The 16,372-nt window shown below is 33.6% G+C and overlaps 1 protein-coding gene and 1 non-coding gene across 2 annotated transcripts in view; both read right to left on the bottom strand.

The window, feature by feature from the left end:
* LOC114335001 (uncharacterized) overlaps positions 1-14,060 on the bottom strand; it is a 32,588-nt gene extending 18,528 nt beyond the window's left edge. Inside the window, exon 1 of the mRNA XM_028285151.2 lies at positions 13,902-14,060. The gene's annotated coding sequence lies outside the window, so the exon portion shown is untranslated. The remainder of the gene's footprint in view (positions 1-13,901) is intronic.
* Positions 1,304-1,383, bottom strand: Trnai-gau (transfer RNA isoleucine (anticodon GAU)). Its single transcript is given in 2 exon segments — positions 1,304-1,340; positions 1,346-1,383. It is a non-coding gene; the product is annotated as a tRNA-Ile (tRNA).
* Positions 14,061-16,372: the final 2,312 nt, after the last annotated feature.

Below are 16,372 nucleotides of genomic sequence, written 5' to 3'. Positions count from 1 at the left end.
TAAATTTGTTTAACTTTTATGTTTAGTTGTGTCCGTTTGGCTTTAATATAGATTTTAGAAGTCAGCTTGTGATCTAGATGCAGTCCTAAATATTTCACTTCAAATTTTTGTGGAATTGGAATATTATTGATATGTAATTAGAGGCATGTTTTTATTCTTCTTGTGAAAGTAACTGCTGTCGATTTTTCGGCGTTAACTTTAATTTTCCATAGTTCAAGCCAGGTTTGTAGCACTTATAGGTTATCCTGAAATTTGTTTGCAGCACTTCAAGGATCTGTGTCTGAAGTTAGTATTGCTATATCATCAGCAAAAGTAGCTATTAGGATATGATAGGTATGTACGCTGTATAGAGGGGGTATAGGAATGGGCCACACTGCCTTGGTGGACTCCAGAATGGACAGATTGGAGGTTTGATGTTGAGGCGTTAACTTGGACTTATATCGTTCGTTGATGTAGGATTTGAAAATGAGATATATTTGGTGGCGCATGTGTGTCTACACATGTGAGAACGATATCGGCAAATTGTTATGGAAGCTACCCACGCCTCAAAATTTGGGCACGGTACTTAAAGAAGAAGAAGTGTGTCTACAATTTATATAAGTGACCGTCGAGCCAAACCTTGCCAAACGCTTGCTTTACCTCAAAAAAGAAGCAGAATTGCATTTGTTCTTCTTTTCCAAACAGTTTTTTATTTTGTTTTTGATTCGTTGGCATTGCTGAACGGTGGAATAATGCTGAGAGAAACCAAATTGATGCTGCGGTATCGCAGCATCAATCATGAAGTTCATCGACTTCAAAAAGATCCTAAATTCTATTCCGAACTAGTTTTTCACATACCTTAGACATAAGATATAGTAAGCTGATGGGAAGATATGAATTGGGTTCAGTAGGTGGTTTACCTGGTTTAGTAATCATAATAATCCGGGCAAATTTCCATTCTCTAGGAGAATAATAAATAATCGTAGCATTGAGTTTTAAATTATCGTTAGTAGACAACAGCTTTTCTAGGCAAGTGTTTTAGAAGTTCTCGCACTATAACGTCGTAACCTGGAGTTTTAAAAGGTTTCAAATTTCTAATTTTTGTACGAATTTCTATAGGTGATGTTTTGACAGGAGGAGATAGTTGACCATAAACAGTGATTTTCCAGAGATAGATTTGTAAAGTAGTATTCAATTCCGGAGATAGATTTGTAATGTAGCATTCAAAGTTTGTATTATTTAACTTTATATTCAAATTTATATTACACTAAAGCACAAAAGAAAGTCATTTATGGAAACATATTACTGCCAATAACAAAAGTTTTGGCTCATGTAGGATTGGAACCTACGACCTCCACGATGAAAGAATCAGTGTGGTGCTCTTACCAACTGAGCTAATGAGCCATAATAGTGTTCTTTTGAATAAAATACAAAGAACCAGTAATTTTAGTTTATTTTTAACTACAAAGTATTGACGAATCTTATGCGCTTCGGAACACTAATTCAAGGAGAATTTTAAAAATACGTAATAGAAGGCAAAATTGTAGAATTTCAAGAGGTGGTAAAATTCATTTTGTGTGTATCAAATATTACAATTAATTCGTAAATTTTTGTATTTTGTTAAAAGCATTGTCAGATATAGTATGGTATAGTTAGACCCAAACCCAGACATCCAAAGTGAAAGTTATCCTCCAACACCAAATTGTTCTATATGGTCCACATAATGTTTAGAAAAAAGTCACACCATTTTGAGCGTCGGGTTTGGGGGGTGAGGGGGGAGAAATGAAATCAGCAAATTTGTAGTTTTTTAGGTTTTTCGTCAATATTTCTAAAACTAAGCGGTTTAGCATGAACAACCTTCTCCACAAAATTATTCTACATTAAATTTGAAATAAAAAAGGCCCTATGCATAACCCTTCTAAAATGAACGGTTCCAAAGTTACGGAGGTAGTATAGTATAATTGGTCCAAAAAAGGGCCTAACCCAGACATCCAAAGTAAAAGATTTCCTTCATCACCAAATTGTTCTATATGGTCCACATATTCTTCAGTAAAAAGTTACACCATTTTGAGCGCCCGGTTTGGGGGGGAGATTGGGGAGAAATCGGTACATTAGTAGGTAGTTTTTTTTAAGTTTTTCGTCAGTAATTCTAAAACCTTGCTTTACCGTAAGGAATGTTCTATAGAAAAATGTTCTACATAAAATTTAAAACAAAAAAGGTTCTATACATAATTGTTATAAAATCAATGGTTCCAGAGTTACGGAGGGTGAAAAGTGGAGGTTTTCGATACTTTTTATATTCACCGATTTCTCCCCCCTCTCTACCCCAAACCCGACGTTCAAAATGGTGTGACTTTCTCCTGAACATTATGTGGACCATATAGAACAATTTGGTGTTAGAGAATAACTTTCACTTTGGATGTCTGGGTTTTTGGTATAGTTATATCATAAATATTGCCCAAAAAATATAAAAAGTATCGAAAACCTCGACTTTTCGCCCTCCGTAACTCTGGAACCGTTAATTCTATAACAATTATGTATAGAACATTTTTTGTTTTAAATTTCATGTAGAACATTTTTGTATATAACATTGTTTACGCTAAAGCATAGTTTTAGAAATATTGACGAAAAACGTAAAAAACCTACTAATTTACCTATTTCTCTCCCATCTCCCTCCCAAACCGGACGCTCAAAATGGTGTAACTTTTTACTGAACAATATGTGTACCATATAGAACATTTTGGTGTTGGAGGAAAACTTTTACTTTGGATGTTTGGGTTAGGCCTTTTTTGGGCCAGTTATACTATACTACCTCCGTAACTTTGGAACCATTCATTTTAGAAAGATTATGCATAGGGCTTTTTTTATTTCAAATTTAATGTAGAACAATTTTGTATAGAAGGTTGTTCATGCTAAACCGCATAGTTTTAGAAATATTAGCGAAAAACTTAAAAAACTACGAATTTACCGATTTCTCCCCCCTCTACCCCCCAAACCCGACGCTCAAAATGGTGTGACTTTTTTCTGGACATTGTGTGGACCATATAGAACAATTTGGTGTTGAAGGATAACTTTCACTTTGGATGTCTGGGTTATGCGATCTTTTGGATCAACTATACACTATACTAATACTATTTTCAACGTCTTACCGTAAATGTCGTAAACTGTTAACGATATTTCATTATTTTTTGCTAATGCGTTTCTTATTTATAACTTAATTGTTATTGATTTCAATGCATAACAGAAATATATATATATATATATATATATATATATATATATATATATATATATATATATATATATATATATATATATATATATATATACCTTTCTATCTAGGTGTACTCAAACATTTCTATTTTAGGGCAGTAAAGAAACAGCTGAAAATACCTTTTAACAGGTTTTTAAAGGTTCTAAAAGTTAAATGAGGGGTAACTAATGATAAATCATCGAAGACGTATGTTGCTGTATTTTCTTTAATATTTCCCGGCCGGTGCAGAATAGGTTTGTATCCCACAAAGCGAAATTTCGTTGTAATTAATTATATATCCGTGTACTTCATCTTGTTTTAATGTGTCTGTTTTTGTATCTACTACTAATAGCAACAATATATGAATTTTGCAATGCAAATTAACTAGTAATAGAAAATAAAAACCTTCTTGTGGTGGGCGTTTGTATCCAACACTGTATAGTATGTGGTTCAAGGTTCCTATTACATATTAATTTGTATTACATGTTTCGTATTACAACGTGTCGTATGCCCCAAAAAGAATGAGAAGAGGATAAGAAGGATGTACCAAAAGGATACAAAACCAGTTTGTTTAAACCATAGCTTTGCCACAAAAACAATAAGGTACTTGCACATTTCTTTTTATTACATAATATTGTTCAGTTTTGTTTAAAATTGAGACTTCCAAAATTTCACGCTTCAAAAACTCATAATAACTTAGTTCAAATTTAAAATCTTCCGCGATTTAAAATAGTTCAAACGACCCGTGACGTAACATAGTTGAACTTTATTTATGTTTTTATAGTTCTATTTACGTATATTCTTCTTCTTCTTTAGTTTATTGGCCTCCACCTACTTGGGTATTTGGCCAGCTCATCGTCGCGGAATAAGGCAAAATATTTATATTCTAATGATATTTATCGTATGTCATTGTAATGATGTATATCAGTTTGTTGAAATTGGAGTTTGATACAGTTTTTGAAGGAAAGGAAAGAAGGTTTACTATGGAAAATAAAAGAAAACACTATAAGTGTTGTTTGGTGCCATTTTGTAAAAGTATAAAATTTCTATGTATTTAAAATAGTTCAAACGATAAAAACACTTGTGGCGTCACATAGCTGTATTTTCTACTGACGTTTATAATGTCTAATTTAAAATGTATACTTTGTTTACTTTGTTGGTGCAGAATGTAAACACACAACCATATTATGACGTCACGATGCTTTTTGGGCTAGCTGCAATATTTTGAATTTAGAATCGTGTTTAGGGGCCAAACGGAACACAAAAACAACTTTTTTATCTTTGATACATGTTTTAAATTATGTTCTGTTGTCATTCATAACATTTTTTTCGAATTAAAAATTTTATGCAAGTTCCCTATTGTATGTGTTCCTTGTAGGGATGATAATACTATGTAATATTTTTCATTATTATTTTTTAATGCTTTAGTTAACCCGGCAGTGGTCGCTATATGAGATTTTTTCTCACGGTTTCAGAAAATTGCGCACAACTTTTTTTCCGATAAATTATACGCTCTGTAGTTCCTTCTAGTCTCCTAACTATCCTCCCTCGACAATCTAATAGACTCGTCCGCTCAGATAGTGACCCAGTTTACTTAGTATCACCATATTGTTGAGTCAGTGCGCTTCATGTGAGAGATTCTCTCATCAAGCGACCACCGGCGTCACCAACTGTGTATAAAAATTAATTTTATTTTCCCCCTTAAAACCTAAAATAATATCCTTTTATGATGTAATAAAAGGCGCCGTGGATGGGGTCGATGATATTAAAATCCTATATTCTGTTTCACGGGTTAGTTGTAGATGGTCACTTACCACATATTTTTTAATGTTAAATATTGGCAGCATCAATAGTCATAGGTATTTTATATAAAGATAATAATAATAAAACAGAAAAATGTCGTGTCTCTTTAACGCAAATGGTTTTATCGTTAGTGAAACCTCATCTTTTTTGTAAAATTTTGTAAACAAAGGCAAAAGTTGGATATGTGAGAGAAAATCTCACGCGCGACCACTCGCGTAGCAACCTACCTAGCGACCAATGCCGGGTTAATAACAATAATTTTTTAATCTTAAAATCTGCAAGTGATACACAACTTCACACCGTGAGACATTTGTATCCAATTCGGCTAAAGTGAAAGTTAAGACCATCGGCTGGGTAAACAATCATAATTAAAAAAAAAACATGTTTTGTCTATAAAAGGTTTCTTCTACATTTCGGAGAAAAATTGTTCCAATAAAATTTGTAGATCTTAAAAAGTTCTTTACTTTTGTCTGTTTCTAAATTAAAAATATAAACAATTGTTCGAGAACAAAAATAAAACAATTTTTACATAGTTATTGGTAATAATAGAAGAAACGGGATCTCCAGATTATAGATAGTTTCTATCATGAGATAGGGCCTAGTTTCGTGTGTTTATGTTTTATTGGCACTGGTTTAAGCAACCAACTGGCCAGTCAATGTGTTTTGAATTCTCTCTTTTACAAAATATATGCTTAGTATCTAAATTTAAAACTATTAGTACTACTGTTTTTTTTTACTCTGTTTTTTTTATTATTTTTTTTATTATATTTTTTAACATTTTTTTTATTACATTTTTTATTTTTTTTTTTATTTTTTTTTTAGTTTTTTTTTTTTAGTTTTTTTTTTTAGTTTTTTTTTTCTTCTGTGAATAAAATAGTACTCCATTCTTGTAAGTCACAATGTATGTGTTTGTTGTGCCAATTATAATATAAGACCGTCCGCACATGGAGCGACGCTAGAAATAATGGACTCGATTCCGATCACGTAGATCTCTCCCCGTCACTTAAGTTCCTTCGTTGTGGCATTGAGTTCCGTACACGAAGCGTTTAGGATTGCAAATCTCCTCGTCTTGTACGACTCTCGTACCGTACGATCTTCGAGTGAGACGCACGTTTACAGTCATTATTTTATTTGTTTGCTTCGTTTTTGGATGATTTTTGCCCTAAATTAAATTTTAGTCTTTTTAAAGATCGGTTAAATTAAAATTAAAATTAAATTAAACCTAAATTAAAATATTATGTTCGTTGATTGTAGTACTTTTAGCTTTGTGGAAATATATTGTTTGTAATGTAAAATTCTGAAAACATCGAACTTCTGTTTCTAGATATTTATTATAAAATTCGTTGAGAAAAATACCCTCAACTGTATAATGCAACTGTCTAAAAATGTAATAATACCGTACTCTTCACAGATCGAAATAGTCGTTTTGGTTACTATGTAAAAATGCGTTAATTTATAAAAACAGGGTTCGTACAAGACGAGCAAGACGCGCGATCTCGATCGACCCATGTGCGGACGGTCTAAGTCTACGATTTTCATAACGCAACATGAGAACCTTCAATGATCAATGAATGTCTGGCCTGTAGGCCACCTTGATGTAATCTATTCCTCAAAGTTTGGTCACATACTGAAATGTTTTATCTCCATGTTAGCTTTAAATATAGGAGGTTTATAAAATATACTTCAAAGTACATCTAAATTATGGTTTTTGGTACTCAGGTGAGCTGCGTTTAGTAGTAGACCTATAAAGACATATAGCTCTAGGGAATCGCCATATTTCTAGTTCTCTATCCCCAGAACTTTTTTGGCTTCTTCATTTGTTGACTTCACTATTTTTTACCCGATTTTTTCATTCACAAATAAACAAAGCGAATCAACGGGTTTATCTACACTTTGACCAGGGGCTAACGTAACTTCTAGTGGATTTTGCTTTTTATTATGTTGCAGGTTCGCATACGTCCTGTTGGTTGTGGTTGACTTTTCCAGTTAAGTCCATCCTTAATTTCAAAAACTACACAATCTTAAATCTGGGAACTTGTAGCTTTGACTACAAGGTCCAACACGGGTCCGACGGACCCGTGTTGCCACTTTAATTCTTCAACGCATTTATTTAAAAAATGGTAATAAATATTTTAAATATCTCATGACGAGTTAACTATTATGTTAACGAGTACATACTATACTTCTAAGTAAATGCATAAAATTCAATTAACACGTTTTATCAGATTGTGATAAAAAATTAAAGACGGCATATAATAAGAGTTAAAGACGGCACCAAGACACTTGCAACTTTTTACATTGTATTCAGGATGATGTCAAGAAAAAAGTCTGCTGTACAGAAATGGGTGGAAATGCATAATTAAGTTTGCATTCAAAAGTGCATAAACATGTCAAAATAACTATGGTATTGATTGGAGGCTTTTGGAGTCACTGAACACGAATGGGTCATTAGAATCGACACCCGGGGCACCTGGGTCAAAGCTAAAGCACGGCATCTTCTGAAGTTTACAGGGTTTTCGGCATTAAATAGATGCAAATAGATTACACTGGGGATTTTGGGGTTGCTGAACACGAATACGCTATCATAACCAACCCCCGGAGAGCCTGGTGCCAACGGTCAATGCTAAGGCACATCATCTACTGAAGTTTCGAAGGTTCTCAAAACTGAATGTATGCAAATAGATTACTAGGAGGTTTTTGTGGTAGCTCAATACAAATACGCCATCAGAACTGACTCCCAGACCACCTGGTGCCCAAGGTCACTGCTAAGGCATGTTATCTTCTAAATTTTGGAAGGTTTGGTGCACCAGGTGCACCGGCGGTCAGTTTTGATGTCATATTCGTGTTCAGCGATCCCAAAATCCCTCGTAATTTGTTTGCATCAATTTAGTACCCAAAACCCTCGAAACTCCAGGACAGTGGACCTGGGCATCAGGTGATCCAGTGGTCGGTTCTGATGGAGTATGTATCTTCATTGATCCCAAAAGACACTTAGTAACAAATTCTGACACAAATTATAACACTTATTTTGATATGTTTATACATTTTTGGATGCATTTTATGCACTTCAAAATGCAATTGTGCATTTTCACCGATATTTACATTGTAGACTTTTTCTTGCACCATTCCGAACACAATGGAAAAAGTTTTAAGTCTCTATACTACATTCACAATAAAGATGCACTAGAAATAAACAAACCAAGACACCTTGTATGTTACTAGGAGCACTCCCAAATCATGATTTACAAAGTTTATACATTGTAAAAATGAAGATCCGGGGGTGCACCTCGTAACATTCAACGTCCCTTGGTTTGTTTATTTCTAGTGCATCTTTATTGTAATTTTAGTATAGGTACTGTATGAAAAAATTGATTTAAAATTTTATTGGCATACCTTAATTTGTAGAGAACAGTTTTAAGTCGATATGTATGTATTAACAAAAAAGGTTTCTGTCGAAAAATGTGGAGTAATAGTGTTCATTAAGGGTGCCATTCACGTTGAGATCGGTATCGATACATGTATCGCGACAATTTGCGATACATTTATTATGAGATTTGTACAGTAAAACCAATTTGTCTGCAACCGTGAGGAGGAGAGATTACAGACGTTTGTTTATGCGGTGAAAGTGACCTTTAGGGTTTTTGTTAATTCTGTTTACCTGTACCTGTTTCGCGACAGTGATACAGACGGCGATAGAGTTGTAGACGTCGAAGATAGAGAGTTGTGACACTCATAGAGCGATACTGAAACAGCCAAATACACTATACATACACACATCCAAACTTATATGGAATCACCATGTATTTCAAAGCAATATTTATTTCTTTTGAAAAAACTTCCTATTGTTGCGAAAAATAAAGGTTTTTAATGAAAATAAACTAATCGATAAGACAATCAAATAGTAAAGCTCGGTACGGTATAGGTTATTTACTTGAGTAGCAAATTGAACGAAAATAAATAAACTAACTTTTGCGTCCAAAAACGAAAATATGCCTCATATGGGGTTATAGAACTTACAACGGGGAAAGATTATTGGTCTTGTGTAGCAAGTAATGTTCTCAGAGGGACATAGCTTGAGAGCTAGGCGTAACAGAGGGCGTTCTGTCCAAAACCTATGCTAGTTAACAGAAGCCAGGAAAGCTCAAAAATTAAGCAAGTAAAAGTCACCAAAAAGGATTAACGGCTCGCCACGATCGTTTAATCCAATCGGCTGGAAGACACCCAACCATTTCTCACCTGCAGCTCCAAAGGCAGCTTTTGGAAGCTACAGGTGAAACTGTTTCACTTGAAACGATAAGAAGAAGAGTTTCTACCAAGAGGTATACAGCAGGAGACAGTTATGGGTTCCCGAGTTATCGAGGCACCACAAGATTGATCGCCTAAATTGGTGTTTTCAGCACCAAAACTGTAACATTGGGAATTGACAAAATGTGCTATTTTCAGAAAAAGTTAGGATTTGTGTAAAATCAGATGACCCACGAACTCGTGTACTTGGAGGTCGAGGAAGACAAACAAGAACTAAAACTGTCAGATCTGTTCACAAATATACAAGGGGAAGTGTAATGTTCTGGAGAGGAATTGTGGTCCGCAAATAACTCCTTTAATTTTCATCCAATCAACTTTAACTGCTCACAGGTATGTTGATAACCTGTAGTTAGACTCTGGAGAGGTGCAAGAGGAGAAAATTTAATTTTCATGCATGATAATGGACCTCCACATACCATTAGAATGACTAGAGGTATTATTGAAGCAGAAGGTATCCCTTGTTTGGAGTGGCCTGCTTGCTCACCCGAGGTTAACCCTATAGAGTAATAATTGTGGGATATGCGTAAAAGAAAAATTAGTGCTCGCCGGGATAATCCACAGCACACTGCACGGCTAATACAAGCTGCTCTTGAAGAACTGAGCACTCCTACCACAACAAAATATTGATAATTTGATTACGAGCGTGCCCACGCAAACTGAAGCTTGCATAAGGACTAGAGGTGATAACACTGACTACAAAAAAAAAACGAAGAAAAATAAATAAAAGCAATTTAAACATTATTCGTTTTACATTGAAATTTTTTATGCTATTGGCTTTAAAACAACTAGTTTCAATTTGTTTGTTAAATACTTGATTGTTTTATTTAAGTGTTATGTATTTGTTAATAAATTGCTTTAAAATAAATATTGTTTGACTTCGTGTGTTCGTTTTTTTAAATTCGCACGAAATAATATGAAATATCAGTTGATTTCATATATATATATATATATATATATATATATATATATATATATATATATATATATATATATATATATATATATATATATAAGTTTGATTGTGTGTATACAGGGTTGCGAGAAAGTCTGGCAACACGGTAATTTCTCGGAAACAGCTAGAACCGTTTTTATGGATTTTGGTGGGTGAGGGACTTTTGTACGGTAGATATTATAGTGGTAATTACATTGTTGTCAAATCTTCCGTTTTTCTGGAAATCTAACGAACTTTCTTATTTCAAATGGAACACCCCGTATATTTTTTGCGTTTTAGAATGCTTAAGTAATACTGATTATTTTTCATATGATATTCCCTATACCTAAATGCCATAATTTCGGAGTTATTACTAAATTTATTCAAAAAAAATTTTAAGCATTTTATAAAAATACATTTTTTCGGCACGGGTAGACAATATTTTAGGTTCATTGGATCATTGTGAACAGAAAAGGTCTTTTGTAATTTTCTTCTAAGGTTAATCGTTTCCGAGTTATAAATAATTTAAAACAAATAAAATTCGAAAAATTATGATTTTCTAGGTTCAAAAACACAAGTAAAAAAAAAGAATGTGTGTGTACTTTGTACGCACGTAAGAAGTTATACTTCTATTATAATATAATTTCAACGAAATAAATATACCTACTTAACAGTTACAATACAAAAAATTAACAATAATTACCAAAAATGAACCAAAACTTAACAATGCCAAATATTAAAAAAAAAGAAAAAAATATGAATCGTCCGAGATTTGAACCCGCAATCTCGCGATTTTTTTTTATCTCTGGTCCAATGCTCTACCAACAAGGCCATCAAGCTGAATGCTAGTTACCTTTGAGATATACATAATTATACATCACGGTGACAAGTGAAATATAAAAATAGATGTTTTATTATTTTACGCCCAAGGGAGACAACTCCAAAGACACAAAATTATAATAAAAAACCTTTTAAACCACCTTTTTCAAATTGCGCAAGTTGTATTATTAATATTAATGTTAATAAATGAAATATAAATATTTTGACGTTTCACAATTTGACAATTCACTTTTAACTGCAGCAGTGCCTTAAAGTAGCATTTTTAACGCTCCTATGGAGTCCTAAAAATTGTATTTTTAACACGTTTGTAGAAAAATATATTTAAAAACACTAATATATTCTTTCCATACCTTTTCTGGACTAATACTTACATATATAAATTAAAACATTTTGAAGTATAACTTCAAAAATATAATATGAAAACTATTTAAAAAGGCAGTATAACTATTAACTAACCTTTGTTGTTTCCCTTCCCACAAATTTTAAAACGCAACAACCATGCATAACCAAACCGCCAACCGTCCAAACCACAGCTGCGCTACAGCTGCCATATTGGATAATTTTTGACATGTCATTTGAACATCCAATCAGAACAAAGTTATAATGTGCATGCGCCGGGATCGTAGGTTTTAACATATAAAAATTCACGCTCATATCGCCCGTAAAGAAGTATAACTTCAAAATATTAAAAATCCGCAAGGAACAATTTACTGTATACCGTCGTCATTCCTTTTTTTCAGTTTTAAATTGTTTATAACTCGAAAACAATTAACTTTAGAGAAAAATTACAAAAGACCTTTTTTGTTCCAATGATTTAAAGAACCTAAAATAATGTCTACCCGGGTCGAAAAAATTTATTTTTATAAATTGTTAAAAATAGTTATTTTTCTACAACCACTATTCAAAGTGCACTTTTCTGCACGGTTTTATGTTAGCAAACTTGATATTTTCTCACAGTATAAATATTTGACATTAGTGTGCAGAAAAGTGACGTTTCTGTGCCGCAAAGTGACGTTTCTGTGCCGCAAAGTTCTTTTCTGCACAGTTGACTACCTCATTCTGAGTAACGTTATATTCTGTTTACATCCGTGGACTACCGCATTCTGAGTAATGTTATATTCTGTTTACATCCGTGGTTAAACTTTAGACAAATATATAACCTATAAGACAATTATTATATTTAACTATAGCATAGAAACTAAATTATGGATGTTACAACTGTTTTATTTTACAATTTTATTCTTATTAAACATTTTATAATTATCAAATAACCAATAAGGATTTAGCAACCTGTGCAAGAGACGTCGAATGAAGTAGGTTTTGTGTAAATCCGTGACTGCATAAATATAATGTCAATAATGTGTGATAATTGTTTAAATTTAAACAAATTAAGGCAGTGCATTAATTTTTTAACTGATTTCTGTGCAATTTATTTAGGTATAAGGAATTTAAATTGATTAGTAGGTATTAATTAAATACAGTTTAAAATTTATGATATAGGTACCTATTATAATTAATCGTCGTTTGGAAATTGTGATTTTTATTTTTAGGAAAAACTGTGCTTGTAGAAAAAGTATAGTGTGAAACACGTGCAGAAAGGTAATTTCTCACTCGTTTGAATTGCGGCACTCGCTTGCGCTCGTACCGCAACTTTTCAAACTCGTGAGAAATTAGTACCTTTCTGCACTTTTTGCACAATATACTATTTCCTAACAAGTGCAGAAAGTCATTCTTTGCCGAACGACGCGAAGCGGGAGTTCGGCAAGCAGTCAAGTGCGGAAAAGAGACTTTCTGCAAGAGTTAGGAACAATATTTTTTCTAAGAGTCTTTAAAAAATTACCAAAATTAATTTAATTAATATGAAAATACATACACAAATTAATTCTTTGACAAGGTTGTCAAAACCAAAGTTTCAATATAATTAGTTAGCATGAGGACGATCTTGGTTTCCATGACGATGATTCAAAACGACGCTAATTGTCTACCGATTTGACTTTCGAATATTATGTCAAAATAATTTTATTTCATCGAATTGTCGCGTTAATTTCATTAAAACAGGAACACAATAAGATTTATTTGAACTAAATTAGTAAATAACATCTAAATATTAGTTTATTGCATGTACTATAATTACTTTAAGGCCATATTAACATATCTAAATTAACACGCGTGCGCAAAAGTAAAAACCGCGTGCGGAAAAGTAACACGCGTGCGGAAAAGTGAAATTTTCTAAACTAAAATGCGTGCGCGAAAGTAGACATTTTTGCACGCTCGTAGAAAAATGTTTTTTTAATAAATGTAGCAATCTTTAATAAATGTACCAATAACTCCGAAATTATGGCATTTAGGTATGGGGAATATCACACGAAAAATAATTAGTATCCCTTTAAGGATCCCAAAACTTAAAAAATATACAAGGTGTTCCATTTGAAATAAGAAAGTTCGGTATATTTCCAGAAAAACGGACGATTTGACAACAATGCTATTACCACTATAGTATGGGCCGCATTAAAAACCCTTACCCACCAAAATCCATAAAAATCGTTCTATCGGTTTCCGAGAAATTACCGTGTTACCAGACTTTCTCGCAACCCTTTATATCGATAGTGATCTCAACGTGAATAGGGGTCTTTAGACATTTTTGATGCGTGTAGTAACTTTTTATACTTAATTAATTCAAACAAATATTTCCTAATAGAATAATAATTAATATTTGTATAAATATTAACCTTCTTAAAATTTTATTACATACTAATGAGGTTTTAATAAGTAAATTATACAAAAACTCACCGTATACTAATGTGTTGTTTTAATAGAATTCTTGTTTTTATTGAGCATGAGGTGGCACTGTTCCAGTTTAAAATTCACACGCTTTAAACGACTAATGAATTAGTTTGTATTATGAATTTCTCGTTCATAATTGTTTTGGTAATAATAATTGATAATTATTGCGTATGCTGTGATTATTCAGAAATATCTTAATGCTTGCATATAAAAATAGTTCTTTCGAATTTTATATTTAACAAAATGTTATTATTTTTCAAGGTCACTTTATAAATACATATTTTATTGGACTACTACAAAATGGTGAAAAACGCAATTTCAAATTTACGTAAATTAGTTTTAAAATATTTATTAATTTGCAATATTGATGGCAAAGTAATATCTAAAAAGTAGTATGTACCTACATGAAAATTGGTGGAACCCGCCTAGAATAAAGAATACATTTTGTAATTAACAAAAAGAATAACAAAACTGTAGCAGACAAAAATGTCGATATTTGGACAGGATATCTAGCTCTAGGCAACCATGTATACAAGAAAAAACATAATATATTATTACATATTATAACCTCTTTAGTTTATCTCAGTGACGTTAAAATGTTTTTCTCATCAGGTATCAGCAGACATACCTGCAAAGTAGCTTAAAGATATTAGTATCGTTCGCGGTAACGATTCCGTACTTGTCCAGGACAACTTCGCATGCGCACTTTAAAAATCGCATGCGCACTTTAAAAAAGAGAACGCTCTTTTTTAAAGTGCGCGTGCGAAGTTGTCCTGGACAAGTACGGAATCGTTACCGCGAACGATACTAATATAATAGTCCTGTAAAGTTTTATTACCAGACTAGGGCATTTAGCACAAAATAAATCGATTTGTAAATACAGCACCTAAAATCTTGAAACTTTTTGAATTGTGTTCAGGATGATAACAGGAGTGCATAAAATGTTTCCAAAAGTACATCACCATGTCAAAGGAAGTGTATTAAGGGCCAGATTGTATTATCGGGAGTTTTTGGGGACACTGAACAGGCATACACCATCAGAACCAGCCCCCGGTGCACCTGGTGCCCAAAAATCTTCCAAACTCCAGAAGATACTGTGCCTCAGCAGTGAACTTGGCACAAGGTGGTCCGGGGGTCTGTTCTGATGGCGTATTCGTATTTATTAATTCCGTGTAATATTCCCCGTATTCCCCGTAATAAATCACCCCGTGTAATCTGTTTGCAATGTGCATCAATTTATTGCCGAAATCACTCGAGACGCTCCAGCAGTTGACGTAACCATATATACCAGGTGCTCCGTATGTGGGTTCTGATGGTGAATTCGTACAGAAACCCCAAAAACCTCGTAGTAATTTCTTTTTATGCATGCCAGGCCGAAAACCTTCAAAATTCCTGAAAATGACGTGCCTTAGCAGCGACCGTGGCCACTAGGTGGTCCGGGGGTCTGTTCTGATGGCGTATTCGTGTTCAGTAATTCTTAAAATCACTTCGTCTAATCTGTTTGCAATTTATCAATCATCAATTTAGTGCCGAAATCGCTCGAGACGCCAGAAGATGACGTAACCCTGTACACCAGCCAGGTGCTCCGTGTGTGGGTTCTGATGGCTTATTTATTTTCAGAAACCCCGATAACCACTCGTGTAAACTATTTGCATTAATTTAATGCTGAAAACCCTCAAAAATACAGAAGATGACGTGCCTTAGCAGTGACTCTGGGCACCAGGTGCTCCGGAGGTCTGTTCTGCTGGAGTAGTCATGGTCAGCGATCCCAAAAACCCCCCGTGTAACAAAATCTGACCCTTAATATGTTTATTTTGATATGTGTATGCATTTTGGATGCATTGTCATGCACATTAAAATTCAATTTTTCATTTCCACTAATTTTTTTATAGTAGATTTTTTCCTGACATCATCCTGAACACAATGCAAAAAGTTATGTCTCTAAGTGCTGTATTTTGAAAACCGATTTGTTTCGGTGTTTTTAGTGCTATATGCCCTTGTCTATATACCGTTCTAAAAATGGTATTACAATTTTCGCAACGTCGTATTTACAGTTTTGTGATTTAGAGACAAATAAAAACAAATGGAATCCTTAGCGGAAGAACTTCTTATACGCCTAGTGAGATACAGATTTTGAAAAGTTGAGATCTGATAGCAGTTACGCACAGAGCTGTAATTACTTATATCTGCTGCAGTGTAAAATTTGACAGGAAAGGTCAATGATACACTTATATCTTCTCATCGTCCCAGACGCTAGGGACAGACAGCATTTAGCAACATATCGTAGTACCAGTAAGTAGTGTAGGCGTTCAAGAGCTCGTCTTGAAACCATCTCCAGACCATAACGTCAAACTTTTATTCCCTTTTTTGGAACGCAGAAGTTACGTGGTAGGATGGAGATACGGTAGAGCTACCATTAGATATTCGTGTGTGCCTAAAAAGACAGAACACCCACATCAATAATGCCATATCATGCA

The sequence above is a fragment of the Diabrotica virgifera genome, chromosome 7, assembly GCF_917563875.1.
Source record: "Diabrotica virgifera virgifera chromosome 7, PGI_DIABVI_V3a".
Classification (NCBI taxonomy): Eukaryota; Metazoa; Arthropoda; class Insecta; order Coleoptera; family Chrysomelidae; genus Diabrotica; species Diabrotica virgifera.
The sequence above is the reverse complement of the archived record's forward strand: the minus strand, read 5'-3'. Positions and strand labels throughout refer to the sequence as shown.